The sequence below is a fragment of a genome, unplaced genomic scaffold (assembly GCF_019419815.1).
Source record: "Pyrus x bretschneideri cultivar Hongxiangsu unplaced genomic scaffold, Pyrus_bretschneideri_v1 Contig80, whole genome shotgun sequence".
Lineage (NCBI taxonomy): Eukaryota > Viridiplantae > Streptophyta > Magnoliopsida > Rosales > Rosaceae > Pyrus > Pyrus x bretschneideri.
Window position 1 is genome coordinate 327,047 of NW_025999821.1, and position 20,603 is coordinate 347,649.

Below are 20,603 nucleotides of genomic sequence, written 5' to 3' on the forward strand. Positions count from 1 at the left end.
TATGCCATCACAAAACCTTATAATATCATGCATGTGCTCAGGTATAAATCACATCAATAGCATAATAAACTGGCAGCCGGAGTCCCCTAAGTGACTTGTACGGCTGAATCTAGAGCTCAAATCTCAACCAAATCACTAAACCTGCCCACGAGTCGGAACCACCTATAGTGGTCTGTACGATAGGCCTGGGTGTAATACATATGAACGCTCTAGTGCTACGATCACGTGAAGGCTGTGCGAATAATCGCGGGTCACCTACGAGTCGAAACCACCGATAGTGGTCTGTACGACAGGACTGTGCACCTAACTTGGATTCAAGCTGCGCGTGTGGTGCGGGAGGTGAACAACACGTGAAGGACTGTGCCCTACTCTGGGCGGAAGCACTAACACCGGGGGTGCAGGTTATGAGCTCTCTAAGCATCTCTAACCGCTATTTAATGCAATCGTTAAATAACGCTTACCTGGCACTTACGTATGCCTCCACGTCACCAACAAATATATATATGACATATGCATAATCGAATATATAATTAAACGTATATGCCAATAATCATGCATAACCATCAATCATATAAAAGAATGGCATAAAACGAAGCATTCATACTAATTTCTGGGAAATAATATGTATATAGGTATATACGAAAAACAAAAGCCCACTCACTGGTATGTGGAAGGGTCGTAGCCCCCCTGCCTCGAGTGTGCACGCTCGTCCTCGGGATACGTGTCACCTATATGCGAATTAACTATAAAAACGTTAACTTTAAAGCACATAACCGTCCGTTCAAAATAACTTCTCATACATTGCTCAAAATGGACAAATGAATATACCAACGTGATCTACACAACCTCACGATCACACCCATATTTTTAAAAAAAATTTTGGACTTCCCACGCGCCCACACGCGCCAAAACAGGCACGGACCCACGCGCCCCCATGCTCGGCCACGTGCCATGCACACTGCCGGCGTCAAGTGACGCCGTCAGGAATATTCTATTAACCCAACGGAATATTCCGTTAAACCTAATTGACGCCGTCACTGCCGTTAGGAATATTCCGTTAAACCTTAACGGAATATTCTCCCTTCTTCTCCGATCAACCCTCGCCGGACTCCGGCCACCGGAAAAACTGGGAAAGTTTAAACCCACTATTCTCCGTCGTTTTTCATCCAAATTTCAAGATTCTTGAACCAAAATGACGCTTAGACCTAGGAGAATCACGATAGACTAGTTTTAAGGGCTAAAAACTACGTGATCATACCTGTCCACGAAATAAAAAACCGGCCAACTTCGTACAGGACGATCCCGACGTCCAAATTTGTCCAACGAAGCACTCCTAAGCTTCTTGGGACCTCACAAAGACATCTACGAGCCTAAAAAGTCCAAAAACAAGCTAGATTAAATTTGCATGAATAGTAACCAAAACTGAGCTCGTGAAATCGACGTGAAAACGTCAGAGTTCCTACCTGAAAATGGTACCACTGGACTCCTCGCAGCCTCACGAATTCAATGGTGTAGTTGGTTCCCTCGATCTGTGCTGGTTTGGGTGAGTTTGGTGTTTGTCCGTACGTTTATGGTGATAGGAAGGGAGAGAGAGACACGGGAGAGAGAGAGAGAGAGAGTGACAGAAGGTGGTGCAGGTATGGGAGTGTGTGTGTGGCCTAAAGACATGCCAACACAACACAAAAACAACCAAATTACGTATCGAAAACAAACTAGGGGCAAAACGGTCTTTTCACACGTACGTTTCCGATAATTCCGGGACGGGATGTCACATGAATGGCCATAGGTTGAAACCCTACTACGAGAACTTTGTCGAGCATGTTGTGGAGGAGATCCCATTGCATGCCGTGGGCTCCAATGGGGAATGAGCAGAACGTCGTCCGGCTGCAAGACGTAAAAGAAAGCACTACTTGGGAGGCAACCCATGCAATCAACAAAGGAAGAACTTGGGAATCGCTCCACACTCAAATTTGCGTCCCTAAACCCTTCCCTTTGTTGCTTACTTTATGTTTTGTGTAATGTTTTTAATTGTGTCTAAAACATTGAGGACAATATTTAGTTTAAGTGTGGGGGGGTAACATTCTGTTTTGAGATTTTTGTGCATGAAATTCGTAGGGTATTACCACCTAACATGTCTAAACTTGTTTCCCACTGTTTTTAAGTGTTTTTAAGCTATTTTAGAGTGTGTTGACTTAAAAATCCGAAAATCTCATAAAAATTTGAAAAATTGTTTTGAAAAACCCAAAAAGAGTTGTTTTTGTGTGTTTGTTTGTGTCATAGGGTACCTTCCAACACAATGATGAGGATTTGGTTTTTAATTGCATGATGGTTAAAGAAAGTTACAAACATGGATGGATGTTTGATATACTCTTTGGTTTATGCTTAGTTGTAGTTATAGTTTACGAATTCACATGTAATCACAAATGATAAAAATCAGTTTTTGTAACATCCTTGAAGGAAGGAACTTAAACAAACGCTACATCCCTGTGAGACTTGAGCCTAAACGTTATTTGGAGAGTTAAAATCTGTGCATTAATGTTTTCTAAAGTCGTTGCATGATCTCATTATTCATTGCTTGGTTACTACTTAGAAGGCGTTTCATCACTTAGTTCCAAATGCTAGAACTCATGCCCATTTCATTCAAAGCATGTTATTGATTTGCATAACACGTATTCAAGATGAAGTTGTGTAGTGACCACCATCAAAGCCAAATAGCCATGTGCCCTTCACTCATTTTGTGTTTAAGTTTAACCCCATTGAGCCGTGTTAGCCCATGTTCTTTGTTAACCCACATTATCCTCACCTAGCCTTGAATAGGACCATCCTTACCCTTGTTCTTGAAGCATAATAAGCAAGGAATTCCTTTTGATTAATGTGTTGCAGAAAATAAGTGTGGGGGAAGAGTACTTATGTGGGTTGATGTGCCGTAGGCACGACTAAAAAAAAAAAAAAACAAAAAAAAGAAAAAAAAAAGTGAAAAAAGAGTTGAAAAGAAGTAAAAAAGAGTTCCAAAGTATTGGTTGTTGAAGTAAGGGCCCAAAACAATGAATTAGGCCTTAATAGTTGTTTGAATCTCCCCTTTATGTCCAAAAGTTGATTTCTGCATTCTAAGGGAATTCTAGGTCTTAATTTCATTACTTTGCTTGTTATTGCTTAAAGAACTTTTGTTTATCCCTACCTTTCCTTGTGAGCCAAAACCCCAAGCCCCGTTACAACCCTTGACTTCTATCTTGAGTGTTGTGCATTTCAATTGTGGAGTTTGAATTTGGTATGAGCATATGGTGTCACTGGTTCTCGCATCTCAGTAGTAGCATTCCATTCATGAGATCATATCTAAACACGTTTAATTACTCCAGAAATTGTGTTCTTTGTTATAACATATGTGAGTACTAGTTTTTCATGTTTACATCAATCTGCTCACATATAACTAGTGTAGGGTGTGTAGTCAGAAAATCTGGGTGAAAATAGAGTGCATACTTAGTGAGGAATTGAGGGAATTCTCTAAGGCATGTTACTACATTCAAAATGTGTTTTAATTGATTAAATGCGAACTAGTGAATGGTGACTATGATTAATGATAGGAGCATATTTATGCACCTTAGTTTAGCTTGTTCTTGTGCATTTATAGTGGTTTTCCTTAGTAAAGTAGTCTTTTAAGCTAGTTTTATGTATTTTCAGGTTTTAAGGGCAAAGTATGCAAAAGGATGCATTTTGGAGCCTTTTGGAGCAAATTAGAGCTTGGAATGGACATCATATGCTTGGAGCCAAGAGGATGGACGAAATTGAAGACTTGAAGATGATGATTCCTACTTGAGCAAGGTTTCCTAGTTGAAGTAGGAAAGTCCCTAATGAAAATGGGTTTCCTAGTTGAAGATGGATTCCTAGAAGAATGAAGATTCCTATTCAAATAAGGTTTCCTACTTGAAGTAGGAAAGTCAAAATCCAAATGGTCTCAAGTGAAGCAACAAAGAAGTTTTCCAAGTCCAAGAAGGAAAAGGAGTCCAAGATGAAGAAGGAATGATGAAGACAAGGTTTCCTAATCCTAATAGGCAAAGTTTCCAAGTACAATGAGGAGACCTTATCCATTTAGGGCACCTTATCCATTTAGGACACCTTATCCTAATCCTATAGGGATGCCATGCACTTTACCTTATCTTGGAGGGTTTCTAGGAGCCTTAGAAACCCTATCCTATCCTTGCCGTGGGTTTTATCCAATTCCCCTTAGTTTTAGGCTTTCTAGAAGCCCTAAACATTATCCCTAAGCCTTGCCGCACCCTTATCTCTTTTTCCCTACAAATTTGGCACTTAAATCATGATTCTAGGAACCTTATCTTATCTCCTACAAAGGTGGCGCCCAAACCCTTCTAGAAATCTGATTTCCCTTGCCTTGCAAGGCATTCTAGAAGCCTTATCACCTTATCCCTTACCTGCCGCACCTAGGAAGCATTATCCCTCTCTATTTCTGATTTCTAAGCCTATTTCCTAGTGGATTTGGGTTATTCAAGTCCATATCTGATTACCCTAGGGTTTTAAGTGCCTATATATACTCATATTAACCCCTAGATCAGATCACCACCTCTCATACACATTCATTCACTCCAGAAATTCGTCCAAACCTTTCTACACCCTTGCCGCAGCCACCAAACACCTTTCTCCCTAGTTTTAGACCTTTGCCACACCATCCCCTTCCCCTAAACACTACTACATCCCTCCATAACCATACATCCATACACCTAAGGCCCTAAAACCTGTCCCTAGACCCTTGCCGCACCAAGGAGGAGGAGAAGGAAGCTCGGAAGTTCATGCAATTCAAGTTCGCGTCGCTGGAATTTCTAGGTGTTTCTTTTCCTTTGATTTCAATGTTCAATTTCAATTCTCTTTGTTTTGTGCGTATGAGGAACTAAACCCCCCCTTGGCTAGGGGGGATTCGAAACACGTGTATGCTTGCAATATGATTTGATTACTTCTAATTGTGTTTCATAAGTTGTGAATTCAATTTACCTATCTATGTGAATTACATTGATTTGTGTAAGTTGGTTGAGAGTGCACGCTTAATTTTCATGCATAAATTGGATGCTAGGATATAAGGAAATTTCACCTAATCGTTATGGAATTATATTCACAAGTAGTAAAGGTTGATGATCTCAATCGCGTTAAGTGGATTCTTGGCATAAGTTTCATGCAATCATAGTAACAAGTGCTTCGTCAATGCTTATGGTTTTCATAGAACTTAATGATTCTTGCTTGTATCTCTATTATGCAATCATGTAGGGGACTTGTGGGGAATGTTTTGGGTTGTCGTATGCAATCATCCAATTCAATAACGTTAGGAAAATCTGAGGGTTAATTTAACCGAACCTAATTAACTTGGGGCGTTGAGAATTCATGGTTTATTGAAAAGCAATTAGAAATCGTTTTGTGTGCAAGTATAACATGTGTGGAGATGAACCCCTTAGCTAGCTTCCCATCCATTCAATTTCATCAAATTCGTTTTTACAATCTGTTCTAATTCAAAAAGTTTGTTTTGTTTTTAAATTCGTCCAAAACCAATCCCCCTTTACTTTGTTGAGTCATAGTAGTTAGAAATCACTTTAGTTTGTGTTTTTAAGTGTCTTAGGTCAAGTTAAAACCAATTTTCGTCCAAAGTTGTGTCTAGTGTTCAAAACTGCCCAGATTGTGTTTTTAAGGCAGTTTTGAGTGTTTTGGTGTTGTTTTGAGTCTTTTGGTTTGTTTTGATGTTTTAAAGTTTAGTTTTGCATTCTTTGAGTCTAGTATAGTGTTTTAAACTTGTTTTTACGTATTTGAGTCAGTTTCCAAGTGATTAACAATCCCTCCTAATCCCCGGTCCAGAACGATCCCTACTTACATTCTTCACTACAATTGATAAAAAGAGGGTTTAATTTGTGTGCGTATAATTCTCACATCAATCAAGTATGTGCTTGAGGGGAAGAAAGACCAAAACCTATGTGAGTAATGATCTTTGACATGTCATGTTGCATTGGAAATCCCTGAGGCAAACGTTGGAAGGTTTAGGTTATGTTTTGTTTGTTTTGTTTCGTCTTGTTTACTTTAGTTGTTTTGTTTTGCTCGAGGACTAGCAAAAGTTAAGTGTGGGGGAATTTGATAGGAGCATATTCATGCGACTTAATTAGCTTGTTCTTGTGCATTTATGTTGTGTTTACTTATCTATTTTAGTGTTTAAGGCCACTTTTGTGTATTTTCAGATTATAAGGCCAAAGTGTGCAAGAAGATGCAAATTGGAGTATTTTGGAGTGAAATAGGAATGAATGAGTTGAAGACTTGAAGAAATGACGAATTCCTAATCCAACAATGAATTCTTACCAAAACGAGGAATCCTACTCAAACAAGGTTTCCTACTTGAAGTAGAAAAGTTAACCCTAAGTTTCCCGTTTTGGTAACCTTTCCTAAACTTAAACGTCCATATTTTCTAGCCACTTTGATGGCCTTGTATGCACTTTAGGACACAAGACCAAGGCCCTAGCCCAATTTCCAACCCATGCTGTGCCTTCTAGCCCAATTCCCTTCCCTTGCCGTGCAAGGGGGGGTAGTTTTGTCCCATTTTGCACTTAAACCCTAACCCTAGTTCCACTGGCAGCCGCACCCTTCAATTAATTCACCCTAATTCACCCTAATTCTTCCCCCTTAAGCCGCAAATATTCTCTCCCCTTTCTTTCCCAAAACCGTGCATTCCATCACTCCCATCAAACCATCTCAGCCATTCACCCTAATAACCCTAGTTCTACAACCTTGCAGGCGCACCCTAATTCATATTGATTCACCTCTCATTCCATATTCATTCAGCCACCTTTACACCCTAATCCCCTCTAAGCCGTTACCTCCATATTCAGCCACCATCATACACATATTTCACCCTAAGCCTTCTAAATCCATCTCAGCCGCACCTATTCTAACCCTAGCTCTCTCTCATTCACACTTTTCATTCATTCACCAACATACCAGCCGCATCTTCCATCCATCATCCATAAACCCTAAACCTTCTAGTTCTAATTTCAGCCGTTCCCTTTAATTTTCACCCTAGCCGACCTAATTCATTCACCATTCATTCATATTCTCTCATTCAGCCACATTCACCCTAATTTCTATTATTGCCGCAACCATTCTCTCCATCTCTCCCCCTCCATTGCAGCCACTTCCAAGCCTTGCTGCAGCCACTCTACCCTTCCCCACACCATTCCACACCATCCTACACCTTCCACCACCATTGCCACACCACTTTAACACCCTAAATCCATCCCTAACCCAGAAACTCACCCCAAATCATCCAAAACCCCCTCTGCCGCAGCAAGGAGAAGAGGAAAGAGGAGCTTAGACGCGCCGAAATTCAAGTGGATTCGTTAGGCGTTCTAGGTGTAATCAATCCTTTGTGCTTTATGTTTAAATTCAATTGTATTTCTCTTTTTGTGAACATGAGAGGCTAAATCCCTAGTTAGCTAGGGGGTGATTCGAAACCATGTTTATGCTTGCAATATGAATAGATTACATTTGGTTGGAATTTCATGAGTTGTGAATTCAATTTGTTTAACTGTTTGATCGATAACTTATTTATGTATGTTTATTGAGAGTGCACGCTTAATTTTCATGCATGAATATGACGCTAGAATATAAGTGAGTTTCACCTAATAGTTATGAATTTATATTCACAAGTAGTGGAGGTTGCGTATAAACAATCGCGTTAAATGAATTCTTGGCACTAGTTTCATGCTCATCATAGTAACGAATGCCTCGTCAACACTTATAGTTTTCATGATGCTTAATGATCTTTAATTGTATCTTTATTTTGCTTTTCACGTAAAGGACTTTTGGAGAATGTTTTGAATTGCGTTGCGCTAACCCATCCAATTCATCAACTTAAGGAGAACTTGACGGTTAATTTAAGCGGACCTAATTAACCCGGGGTGTTGAGTTTCATAATTTATCGAAAGACCAATTGAAAATCATCTTGTATGCAAGTGTAACATGTGTCGAGAAGAACCTTCTAGCTAGCATTCATCCATATTTTCATCACATTCATATTTACATTCTGCCTTTAAATTACAATCTGTGCATTTAATTTATTTTTGTCAAATCCTCAATCCCCCTTTACTTTAGTGTCCAATTTAGTTAGAAAGTGTCTTAGTTTGTGTTTCTAAGTGTTTTGATTCAAGTTGTTACACAAATTCGTCCAAATTCACCAAAGTGCTCAAAACTGCCCAGAAAGTGTTTTTAAGGCAGTTTTGAGTGTTTTGGGGCTGTTTTGAGTCTTTTGATTTGTTTTAGTGTTTTTATTGTTTAGTTTTGCATTCTTTGAGTCTAGTTTAGTGTTTCAAACTTTATTTTACGTTTTTGAGTCAGTTTCCAAGTGATTTTGCAATCCCTCCTAATCCCCGGTTAAGAACGATCCCTACTTATTCATATACTACAATTGTCACAAGAGGGTTTTAATTTGTGTGCTTACTTAGTTCGCATCAAGGGTTTACTTCAACACAATCGTGACTAGCGATCTTTACTACTCATGAATATAAGTTCATAACGATTAGGTGAAATTCCCTTATATCCTTGCATCAAGTTTAGGCATGCAAATTAACTGTCGACCCTCAACCCACATACATAAACAAGTTCTTAATCAAAACAGAAAAGTAAACCACATCTAAAGTTCATGAATTCATAACTGGAGTAAAGCAAATCATAACCAACATATGTCCATGGCTTCAAATTTGCCTCTAACTAAAAAGAAATTAGTTCCACATGTTTAACATAATTGAACAGCAAGTTAAATTAAACATGAAAACAGAACCAAAAGAAGAAAGAACTCCAAACACTCCAATAGTTGCAGATTGCATGTGCAAGGTTTCTTCCTTCCTTTGGACTGCACGGCACTACTCCTCCTCTCCTTCAATGGTGGCGGCACAAGGTGGTTATGGTGGTTGAATGGTTGCTTGGATGGAAGGTTACGGCAAAGGTGATAAAAATGGCTGGAATTGTGTTTCTAGGATTTTAGGATGTGTAGAGTGGTGTGGCTAGATGAATGGACGAAAATTGGGTGATTGAGTGATCCCCCCTCAAGTGCCTTGCTGTAAAGCCTTATTTATAGGGCTAGGAAAGGTTTATGTGGAAAATATGGAAGAGAATGCTTTTTCTCCTCCTCTTTCTCTACAAGATTACAAGGATATATATACATGAAACACTTAAGGGATACAAGTGTGTAGCTTGGACAAGGTAGGACGGCTTGGAGACAAGATAGGACGGCTAGGAAACAAGGTAGGACGGCTAGGAGACAAGGTAGGACGGCTTGTTGTGTAGCTTGGACAAGGTAGGACGGCTTGGACAAGGTAGGAGACAAGGTAGGACGGCTAGGTGAAAAGGTAGGACGGCTTGTTCTTCCAATACAGAAATTAGGCAGAAATTAGGCACCATGTGTGAATAGATAAAGCCTTCTAGAAATAAGGTTTTTAGGCCCCCTTGCAGCTCCCTAACTGAATTCAAGCCTTCAAATTCGTCCATCCTCATGCCTCCATGCTTGCACTATCCAATCTTGGCCCAAAAATGCTCTAGAATGCTCCAAATTGCTTCTTTTTACTAGAGGAGACTTTGAAACTATGAGGAGCTAAACTTGTTTTAGCTAGAGGAGACTTTGAAACTATGATTATATTTGCAATATGAATTGATTAATTCCAGTTGTGACTTCATAAATTGTGAATGCAATTTACTTAACCGTTTGATGGATAACTTATTCTTGTTTGTTGATTAAGGGTGCACACTTAGTTTGCATGCATGAATTTGGGGCTAGAATATAAGGGAGTTTCACATAATCGTTACAAACTTATATTCACAAGTAGTAAAGTTGTTTTCATAATCATGTTAAGTAAATTCCTAGCATGAGTATCATGATGTCATAGTTACAAGTGCTTTGTCAATGCTTATGATTTTCATAGAACGTAATGATCTTTGATTGTATCTCTATTATGATGTCATGTAGGGAACTTTTGAATAATGCTTTGGGTTGTCGTATGATGTCATCCAATCCAATAACTTAAGGAAAATATGAGGGTTAATTAGTGATGTCACGGTTAATCTGGGGTGTTGAGGTTCATGGTTTATCGAAAAGCAACTGGAAATCAATTTGTGTTCAAATGTGTCATGTGTGGAAAAGAATCCTCTAGCTATCTAATCATCCATCGTTTTTCCCAAATTCGTCCAAATCCTATTTAAGTCTTTTAGTTGCTTGTTTTTATCTTAAATTCGTCAAAAACCCGATCCCCTTTATTTAGTTGTGTCAAATCTGTCCTAATTAGTGTTTTTGAGTATTTTGAGTCAAAACCAACCATATTTTCGTCCAAATTGAGTCCTAGAGTCTAATTTGAGTCTTTTTGACTGTTTTGTGTTGTTTTGAGTCTTTTAAGTTTGTTTTGAGTCATATAAGTTTAGTTAAGAGTCTTTGAGTTTGTTTAAGTGTTTTTAAGCATATTTTTGTATCTTTGAGTCAGTTTTCATTAGATTAGCAATCCCTCCTAATCCCCGGCCTAGAACGATCCCTACTTATATCTATACTACAATTGTCAAAAAGAGGGTTTAATTTGTGTGCTATCTTTTATCACATCAGTAAATTCGTGGCATAAGTATCATGCGCTTTCATAGTTACGAATGCCTCGTCAACACCTATGATTTCCGTAGAACCTAATGATCTTTGATTGTCTTTCTATTATGCGCTTTCATATAGAAAAATTTTAAGGAATAATTTGATTGCAATGCGCTAAATCCATTCAATTCAATGACCTAAGGGAAATCTGAGAGTTAATTTAAGCGTACCTAATTAACTTGGGGTGTTGAGGTTCATAATTCATTGGATAAGCAACTGAAGATTGTGTTGTATGCAAGTATGTCATGTGTGGAGAAAAACCTCCTAATGATAGGAGCATATTCATGCGACTTAATTAGCTTGTTCTCGTGCATTTATGTTGTATTTACTTAGTTATTTTAGTGTTTAAGGCCACTTTGGTGTATTTTCAGATTATAAGGCCAAAGTGTGCAAGAAGATGCAAATTGGAGTCTTTTGGAGCGAAAGAGGAATGAATGAGTTGAAGACTTGAAGAAACGACGAATTCCTACTCCAACGATGAATGCTTACCAAAACGAGGAATCCTACTCAAACAAGGTTTCCTACTTGAAGTAGGAAAGTTAACCCTAGGTTTCCCGTTTTGGTAACCTTTCCTAAACTTAAACGTCTGTATTTTCTAGCCACTTTGTAGGCCTTGTATGCACTTTAGTACACAAGACCAAGGCCCTAGCCCACTTTCCAACCCATGCCGTGCCTTTCCCCTAATTCCCTTCCCTTGCCGTGCAAGCGGGGGTAGTTTTGTCCCATTTTATGTGATAACTCACATTTTGTATGCATTTATATCTTCCATATTTGGCTTCTTTGTGATGTTTTTGAAGTAAACTGGTTGCATTTTACATTATTTGGTGTTAGTGTGCAGCCAAGTGTGTAATAGGATCAATTGGAAGGTAAATGAAGTAAAAACACTCCTTTTGGTAGCTGAGCATTATTCCAAACGTGGAGAGGATTCTGGGGAGTTAATTTGGAGTCCAAATGAGGAATCTAGGACTAATTTGACTGCTGGAATTTCAGGAAAAGATGTGGAAGGAAAGTGGTGCAATTCGGCCATATTTGGTGGTTCCACACAAGGCAAGAAGGTGTAAACCTGATTTGCAAATTGTGAAAACAAGGAAAAAAGGCTCAAAACACATGCCATATGTGGAAATACCATTTACATCAGATTTGAGCCATTTAACTCACCTTAAACACTTACCTTGTTTGTCATCCTCTCAGCCATATTTTAAAGTAGTGAAAACCTGATTTGGAGGTGGAAAATAAGGAAACAAAGTTCAAAACAAATGCCATTCTCAGAAATACCTTTAAATCAGATTCTAGCCTTTTATATCACCATCAACACTTACCTTTTATGCATCTTTCTAGCCCCTATTTAAACCAAGCGAATTAGGCATTTCAAGAACTTCTTCTTGGCTTCATTCCATTATTCCCACACCCTAGCCGCTCCACCTCTGTCCATTTTCTCTCCCATTTGCAGACACCATTCAACCCTAGCCTCTCCACCTTCATTTAAAACACACTTGGAGAGCCAACGCCGAAGGCCACCCTTAAGGGATTTCGATATCAGTTTTGCTCAAAGGGTTCCTTCTCCTTAATTCTATGTTCACTCATGTTGTATATTTTTATGTCAAACATCTTGTAAACATGAAGTGTAACTAATCTCTTTCTAGGGATTCGATGTAGCCTTGCAAGATTGCCATGTAGTTAAGTTAGAATGCTCAGTTGATCCATCTTTTTCTTGTTTCATTCTCTGATTTAATTGTGAATTTGTGTGTTGATTTTAATGTTTGATCGCCATTTAAATTAACCACAGGTTGTTTAGCCAAGATTAGAGCACACATCAAGCATATTCTTGGTGGATATGTGAATGAATGAAGGGAATGTTTTGCAAACAACCTGCCGAGTGTTTCCTTTGGTTTTATGAAAGTTTCTTGTGCGTGACACATTCTTGATTAGGAACCGAAGTTGCACATCACAATTAGGTTCAAGATTAGGAACATTTGATCAAATCCACACATCATATGGTTGATCATATCTAAGTGAAACAAACTCAAGAAATAGGTAGATGGCTGAGTATAAACTGACTTAACAAACATGGACTTGGTTTAGCAATGGTGAAATCGAATCCCTAGCTTCATCTCCATTGGTGCTACCCCATTTTATTATTTGTTGATTCATTTACTTGTGTTTACTTCATTTTCTTGTGCTTTCAAGTTACAACAACAAATCTGTCTAAATTGAGGGAATTCTCTAAGGCATGTTACTACATTCAAAATGTGTTTTAATTGATTAAATGCGAACTACTGAATGGTGACTATGATTAAGTATGTGCTTGAGGGGAAGAAAGACCAAAAGCTATGTGAGTATTGATCTTTGACATATCATGTTTCATTGGAAATCCCTGAGGCAAATGTTGGAAGGTTTAGGTTATGTTTTGTTGTTTTGTTTCATCTTATTTTCTTTAAGTTGTTCTGTTTTGCTCGAGGACTAGCAAAAGTTAAGTGTGGGGGAATTTGATAGGAGCATATTCATGCGACTTAATTAGCTTGTTCTCATGCATTTAGGTTGTGTTTACTTAGTTATTTTAGTGTTTAAGGCCATTTTTGTGTATTTTCAGATTATAAGGCCAAAGTGTGCAAGAAGATGCAAATTGGAGTCTTTTGGAGCGAAAGAGGAATGAATGAGTTGAAGACTTGAAGAAACGACGAATTCCTACTCCAATGACGAATTCCTACTCCAACGATGAATTCCTACCAAAACGAGGAATCCTACTCAAACAAGGTTTCCTACTTGAAGTAGGAAAGTTAACCCTAAGTTTCCCGTTTTGGTAACATTTCCTAATCTTAAACGTCCGTATTTTCTAGACACTTTGAAGTCCTTGTAGGCGCTTTAGGACACAAAACGAAGGCCCTAGGGCCCTTAAAACCCTTTGCCGTGGGCTGTAGCCCAATTCCCTTCCCTTGCCGTGCAAGGGGGGGCATTTTGGGCCCAATCCATGCTTCTAAACCCTAGCCCTTTAACCTTGCAGCCGCACCTATTCTCTTTTCACCCTAGATTCTATCATTCAGATTTTAACCCTTTTATTTCAACCTAGCCGCACCCTTTAATTCACTCTAGCATCTGATTCATTCATTCAAAACCATCTCAGCCACAAAAATCCCTTTAATCCGTAGCCTCCCATTGATCTATGAAACCATCTCAGCCATTCACCCTATTAACCCTAGTAAAACAAGCAGCCGCACCATTCATTTTGACATAATTTCACTCAGCCGCAAGCCATTCCCTCAATTCTCTTCAATCCGTGCATCAATTCACCCTAAAAAATCCCATAAGCCGTCACACATCTCTCCCATTCATTCTAACATCCGCAGCCACCCTCTATCATTCCCTCCATTCTCTCCCAAAACCCGTGCATTCCATCATCCAAAAACCATTCACCTTTTCCCCTCCATTGCAGCCACCATCTAGCCTTGCCGCAGCCACTCCAACCATTCCCCACTCCATTCCACACATCCACACACCTTCCACCAACCTTGCTTCACCATTAAACCACCCTAAACTCATCCCAAATCATCCAAAACCCTCTCTGCCGCAGCAAGGAGAAGAGGAAAGAGGAGCTTCGACGCGCCGAAATTCAAGTCGATTCGTTGGGCGTTCTAGGTGTAATCAATCCTTTGTGCTTTATGTTTAAATTCAATTGTATTTCTCTTTTTGTGAACATGAGAGGCTAAATCCCTAATTAGCTAGGGGGTGATTCGAAACCATGTTTATGCTTGCGATATGAATTGATTACTTTTGGTTGGAATTTCATGAGTTGTGGATTCAATTTGTTTAACTGTTTGATCGATAACTTATTTATGTATGTTTATTGAGAGTGCACGCTTAATTTTCATGCATGAATATGACGCTAGAATATAAGTGAGTTTCACCTAATAGTTATGAATTTATATTCACAAGTAGTGGAGGTTGCTTATAAACAATCGCGTTAAATGAATTCTTGGCACTAGTTTCATGCTCATCATAGTAACGAATGCCTCGTCAACACTTATAGTTTTCATGATGCTTAATGATCTTTAATTGTATCTTTATTGTGCTTTTCACGTAAAGGACTTTTGGAGAATGTTTTGAATTGCGTTGTGCTAACCCATCCAATTCATCAACTTAAGGAGAACTTGACGGTTAATTTAAGCGGACCTAATTAACCCGGGGTGTTGAGTTTCATAATTTATCGAAAGACCAACTGAAAATCATCTTGTATGCAAGTGTAACATGTGTGGAGAAGTGATAGGAGCATATTCATGCGACTTAAATGGCTTGTTCTCGTGCATTTACGTTATGTTTCTTTAGTTATTTTAGTCCTTTATGCTTCTTTTGTGTGTTTTCAGGTTCTAAGGGCAATGTATGCAAAAGGATGCATTTTGGAGCCTTTTGGAGCAAATTAGAGATTGGAATGAATATCATATGCTTAAAGCCAAGTAGATGGACGAAATTGAAGACCAAAGGAGGCTAGGAATAAATAAAGAGATGAAGAAATGAAAATGAAGAACAAAGAGTTCACATTCAGCCACACTCCCACATGCATTCATCATCATTCACCCTAGCTTTAATTCACATGCTTTCCCAACAAATAAAACAGCCATTCCACATGCATTTCCAACCCACATGCACCCTTTAATCATTTAACCTAGCTGTCATTGCACATGCATTCCTTTAATCCACATGCATCTCCATAAACCATCAACACATGCACCCATCACCCAACACTCCCCTTGCCGTGCACATCATCATAAACAATCAGCCATTCCACATGCATTTCCACCCACATGCTTCATAATCATTCAACCAACTTTGCACATGCATTCATCATTTAACCTAGCTGTCATTCCACTTTAATCCACATGCATTCCCTTCATAAATCAGCCACATGCACTCATAATCATTCAACCAACTTTGCACATGCATTCATCATCACAACCTAGCTGTCATATTCCCTCTTTTCTTCCTTCATTCACCTATAAATAAGCATCCATTGCATTCATTCCCATTCATTCACCATTCACGCCAGAAATTCATCCCCTCTCTATAACACATCCATACTTCACCATTCTTCATATTTTCTGCCCAAAAAGAAGCCTTGAAGTCCCCTACATCCATCCCTATCCTAAACACATCATTCTACACCATCCATAACCCCCAAAACCTATCCTTAGACCTTGTGCCGCAACAAAGAGGAGGAGAAGGGCCTAAACGTTCATACAATTCAAGTTTGAGTTGTTGGAATTTTTAGGTGTTTCTTTTCCTTAATTTCAATGTTTAATTTCAATTCTCTTTGTTTTGTGCGTATGAGGAACTAAACCCCCCCCCCTTGGCTAGGGGGGGATTCGAAATATATGTTTACGCTTGCATTTTGATTTGATTACTTCTAATTGCGTTTCATAAGTTGTGGATTCAATTTGTTTAACTGTTTGATTGATAACTTATTTATGTATGTTTATTGAGAGTACACGCTTAATTTTCATGCATGAATATGACGCTAGAATATAAGTGAGTTTCACCTAATAGTTACGAACTTATATTCACAAGTAGTGGAGGTTGCTTATAAACAATCGCGTTAAACGAATTCTTGGCATAAGTTTCATGCTCATCATAGTAACGAATGCCTCGTCAACACTTATAGTTTTCATGATGCTTAATGATCTTTAATTGTATCTTTATTGTGCTTTTCACGTAAAGGACTTTTGGAGAATGTTTTGAATTGCGTTGTGCTAACCCATCCAATTCATCAACTTAAGGAGAACTTGACGGTTAATTTAAGCGGACCTAATTAACCCGGGGTGTTGAGTTTCATAATTTATCGAAAGGCCTCGTCAACACTTATAATTTTCATAGAGTGTAATGATTCTTGCTTGTATCTCTATTATGCAATCATGTAGGGGAGTTGTGGGGAATGTTTTGGGTTGTCGTATGCAATCATCCAATTCAATAACGTTAGGAAGATTTGAAGGTTAATTAGTGCATCACGGTTAACTTGGGGTGTTGAGCATCATGGTTTATTGAAAAGCAATTGGAAATCGTTTTATTATGCAAGTGTAACATGTGTGGAGATGAACCCCTTGGCTAGCATCCATTCATTCCATTCCATCACATTCATACTTACAATCTGTTTTAATTAGAATCTGTGCAATTAGTTTAATTTCGTCCAGAACTCAACCCCCCCTTACTTTAATGTCCAAATTAGTTAGAAAGTGTTTTAGTTTGTGTTTATAAGTGTTTTGATTCAATTTGTTATACAAATTCGTCCAAATTCACCAAAGTGCTCAAAACTGCCCAGTGTTTTTAAGGCAGTTTTGAGTGTTTTGGGTGATGTTTGAGTCTTTTGGTTTGTTTTAGTGTTTTAAGCGTTTAGTTTCGCATTCTTTGAGTTTAGTTTAGTGTTTTAAACTTTATTTTACGTTTTTAAGTCAGTTTCCAAGAGATTTGCAATCCCTCCTAATCCCCGGTTAAGAACGATCCCTACTTATACTTATACTACAATTGTCAAAAAGAGGGTTTAATTTGTGTGCGTATAATTCTCGCATCAAATTTTGGCGCCGTTGCCAGGGATTAGCAAATTTGCTAATCTCTTGGATTGTTCGTTTCTGTTATGTATTTTAGTTTTAGTTTTTGATTTGTGTTTTGTTTGTTGATTTCAAGTACTAGAGAAGCACAACATGGCACTTGATAATGCTTCTCTTTTGTCACAGCTCATGGAAAGGTCCCAAATGCAAAGCGTTGATATATTTGATCTTCAATCAAGGAATAACGTGTTTTCCAATACTTACAATTCAGATTGGAGTGATCATTCAACTTCTATGTGGTGGGAACCTCAAAATGTTCAACAAGAAGGATATTGGCAGCCACCTCACATTCAATATGCCCAACCAAACTCAAGTTCGTCAATAGATTATAATCAAAAGCTAAATGAATTAATTCGTTTGGTGCAGGGCTCACAAAACCAACTTGAGGAGGCTCAACAAGGAGAATATTGGCAACCATATGACGAGTTCTATACAACGCCTATACAGCCACCACAACCTGCCCAAAGTAATGAAGGTAATTCAAATGATAATGATACGAGTTTTCAATTACTTACTACTTTGATGCAGGAATCCAAACTCAAAACAAGGAGAGGGAAAATCAAGACAAAAGGTTGGACTACTTGGAAAAGCAAATTGGGCAGATCGCGGAGTTCGTAGGACAATTTCAAGACCACGGCAAACTCCCTATTTCAACCATTGCAAATCCGAAGGAAGGATTTGAAACTGCCAAGGAAATCATCTTGAGAAATAGCAAGGAGGTTGGAACGGACCCTCAACCATCAAAATCAAATCACAAGGAAGAGGAATACACCCAACCCACGACAAGAGTGGAAACACCTTTGCCGAAGGCACCTATTGCTCCTACGCCATCTAATTCAAGTAAGGTTGTTCCAAATTTAATTAGTTCTAACCCCATTCCACCTAATATCCCTATTCCTTGCAGGTTCATGAATTCCAAGGAAGAAGAAAGTGAAAAAGACACCTTGGAAGCCCTTCCAAAGGTGAAAAGTAGGGAATATCATGAATTCATCAAAGATGACGTTCTTGAGATAAAAAACCCCAAAGAAGTTGAATTTTATGACACAAGACAAGGACCAATCCTCACATCAAATCTGACCAAGTGCGAAGTCCCTGAAACGTTCAAAGAAGGGGTGTTTATTCTTGAGTTCTTATTGGATCACATAAGTAAGCCACCTCCTCCAATTTCAATTTTCTTTTATACTAACATGTTGTTAATGATTCAGGCATCCAATCTTGAATTTAAACCATTACCGGATCATTTCAAGTATCACCTTCCATTCAAAGATCAATTCCATGCCGTTTGATTGAAAAAAATAAAATAAAAATAAAAATAAAAATAAAAGAATGTAGCCTTCACAAAGGTTGTTTATGTGAAGACCCACTACGTGGCAAAACTCTCGGAGCAGAAGGCATCGGAGCGGAAGGCATCGGAGCAGGAGGCATCGGAGCGGGAAGCATCGGAGCTAGAGCATTCCAGGCCTCAATACTGGGTGGAACGCTAGATGACCCAGGAAAAAGGTGCCTCTGGAAGAAAGACGCAAGCCTTTGACGATCACTTTGCATTCGACCTTGAGATTCTTGCAGCTCATCAAGCTTCCTCTTCATGCCCGACGAATAGTTATTTGCAAGCACGTGCAAACTTCTATTCTCGTACTTAAGCTGTTTGATCTCCTGCTTAAGATTTTCCACCTCTACCATCAACGATTCAACCTGACGGGAGCGAGCAAGGAGGCATTTGATAGGAGCATATTTATACGACTTAGTTAGCTTGTTTTCTTGCATTTAATTAGCTAAACTATGTTAATTATAGTGTTTAAAGTTATTTTCGTGCAATTTCAGGTTTTAGTGTCAAAGTATGCAAAAAGAAGCAATTTGGAGCATTCTAGAGCATTTTTGGGCCAAGATTGGATAGTGCAAGCATGGTGGCATGAGGATGGACGAATTTGAAAGGCTTGAATTCAGTTAGGGAGTTGCAAGGGGGCCTAAAAACTTGATTTCTAGAAGGCTACATTTCAGCCACATGCACTCCCATCCTTTAATCCATTGCAGCCACATGCACTTCCATCCTTTCATCATTGCATCACAAATCAGCCACATGCACTTTGTCTTTCATCATTGCACCACAAATCAGCCACATGCACTTTGCCTTTTCATCATTGCACCACAAATCAGCCACATGCACTCCCATGCTCTCCCATTAATTAATTCAAGTCCATATCTGATTTCCCTAGGGTTCTAAGTGCCTATATATACTCATATTAACCCCTAGATCAGATCACCACCTCTCATACACATTCATTCACGCCAGAAATTCATTCCCTCTCTCTAACACAGCCATACTTCACCATTCTTCATATTTTCTGCCCAAAAACACTCCTTGCCTTCCTCTACATCCATCCCTACCCTAAACACATCATTCTACATCATCCATAACCCCCAAAACTCACCAAAACCCCTTGTGCCGCAGCAACTAGAGGAGAAGAGGCTTAAACGTTCATACAATTCAAGACTGAGTTGTTGGAATTTTTAGGTGTACTTCGATTCTTGTTTTCAATGTTTACTTTGTTATTACTCTCTAAGTTTGTTGTAATCATGAGTGGCTAAACCCCCTTGGTTAGGGGGGAATTCGAAACCATGTACATGCTTGCAATATGATTTGATTACATTCAGTTGTTATTTCATAAGTTGTGGATTCAATTCGTTCATTTATTTGATTGATAACTTATTTGTGTATGTTGATTGAGAGTGCACGCTTAGTTTTCATGCATGAATATGATGCTAGATTATGAGGGAGTTTCACCTAATAGTTACAATCTTATAATCACAAGTAGTGAAGGTCGCTTGAAAACGATCGCGTTGAATGAATTCTTAGCATAAGTTTCATGCAATTCATTCATAGTAACGAATGCTTCGTCAATGCTTATGTTTTTCATAGAACTTAATGATTCTTGCTTGTATCTCTATTATGCAATTCATGTAGGGAACTTGTAGGGAATGTTTTGGGTTGTCGTATGCAATCATCCAACTTAATAACTTGTGGAAAAACTGAGGGTTAATTAGTGCAATTCACGGTTAATTTGGGGCGTTGAGTATTTATAATTTATTGGAAGAACAACTGAAAATCGTTTTGTTTGCAAGTGTGACATGTGTGGAGAAGAACCTCCTAACTAGCCTTTTATCCATCCTTTTTATCCAAAAACATTCTACAATCTGTTTAGTTTAAAGTTTCTGTTTTATGTTAAATTTCGTCCAAAACAAATCCCCCTTTAATTTGAAGTCTTAGATTAGTTAGAAAGTGTTTTGATTTGTGTTTCTAAGTATTTTGATTCAAGTTTTCATCCAATTTCGTCCAAATTAGTGTAGGTGCTCAAAAC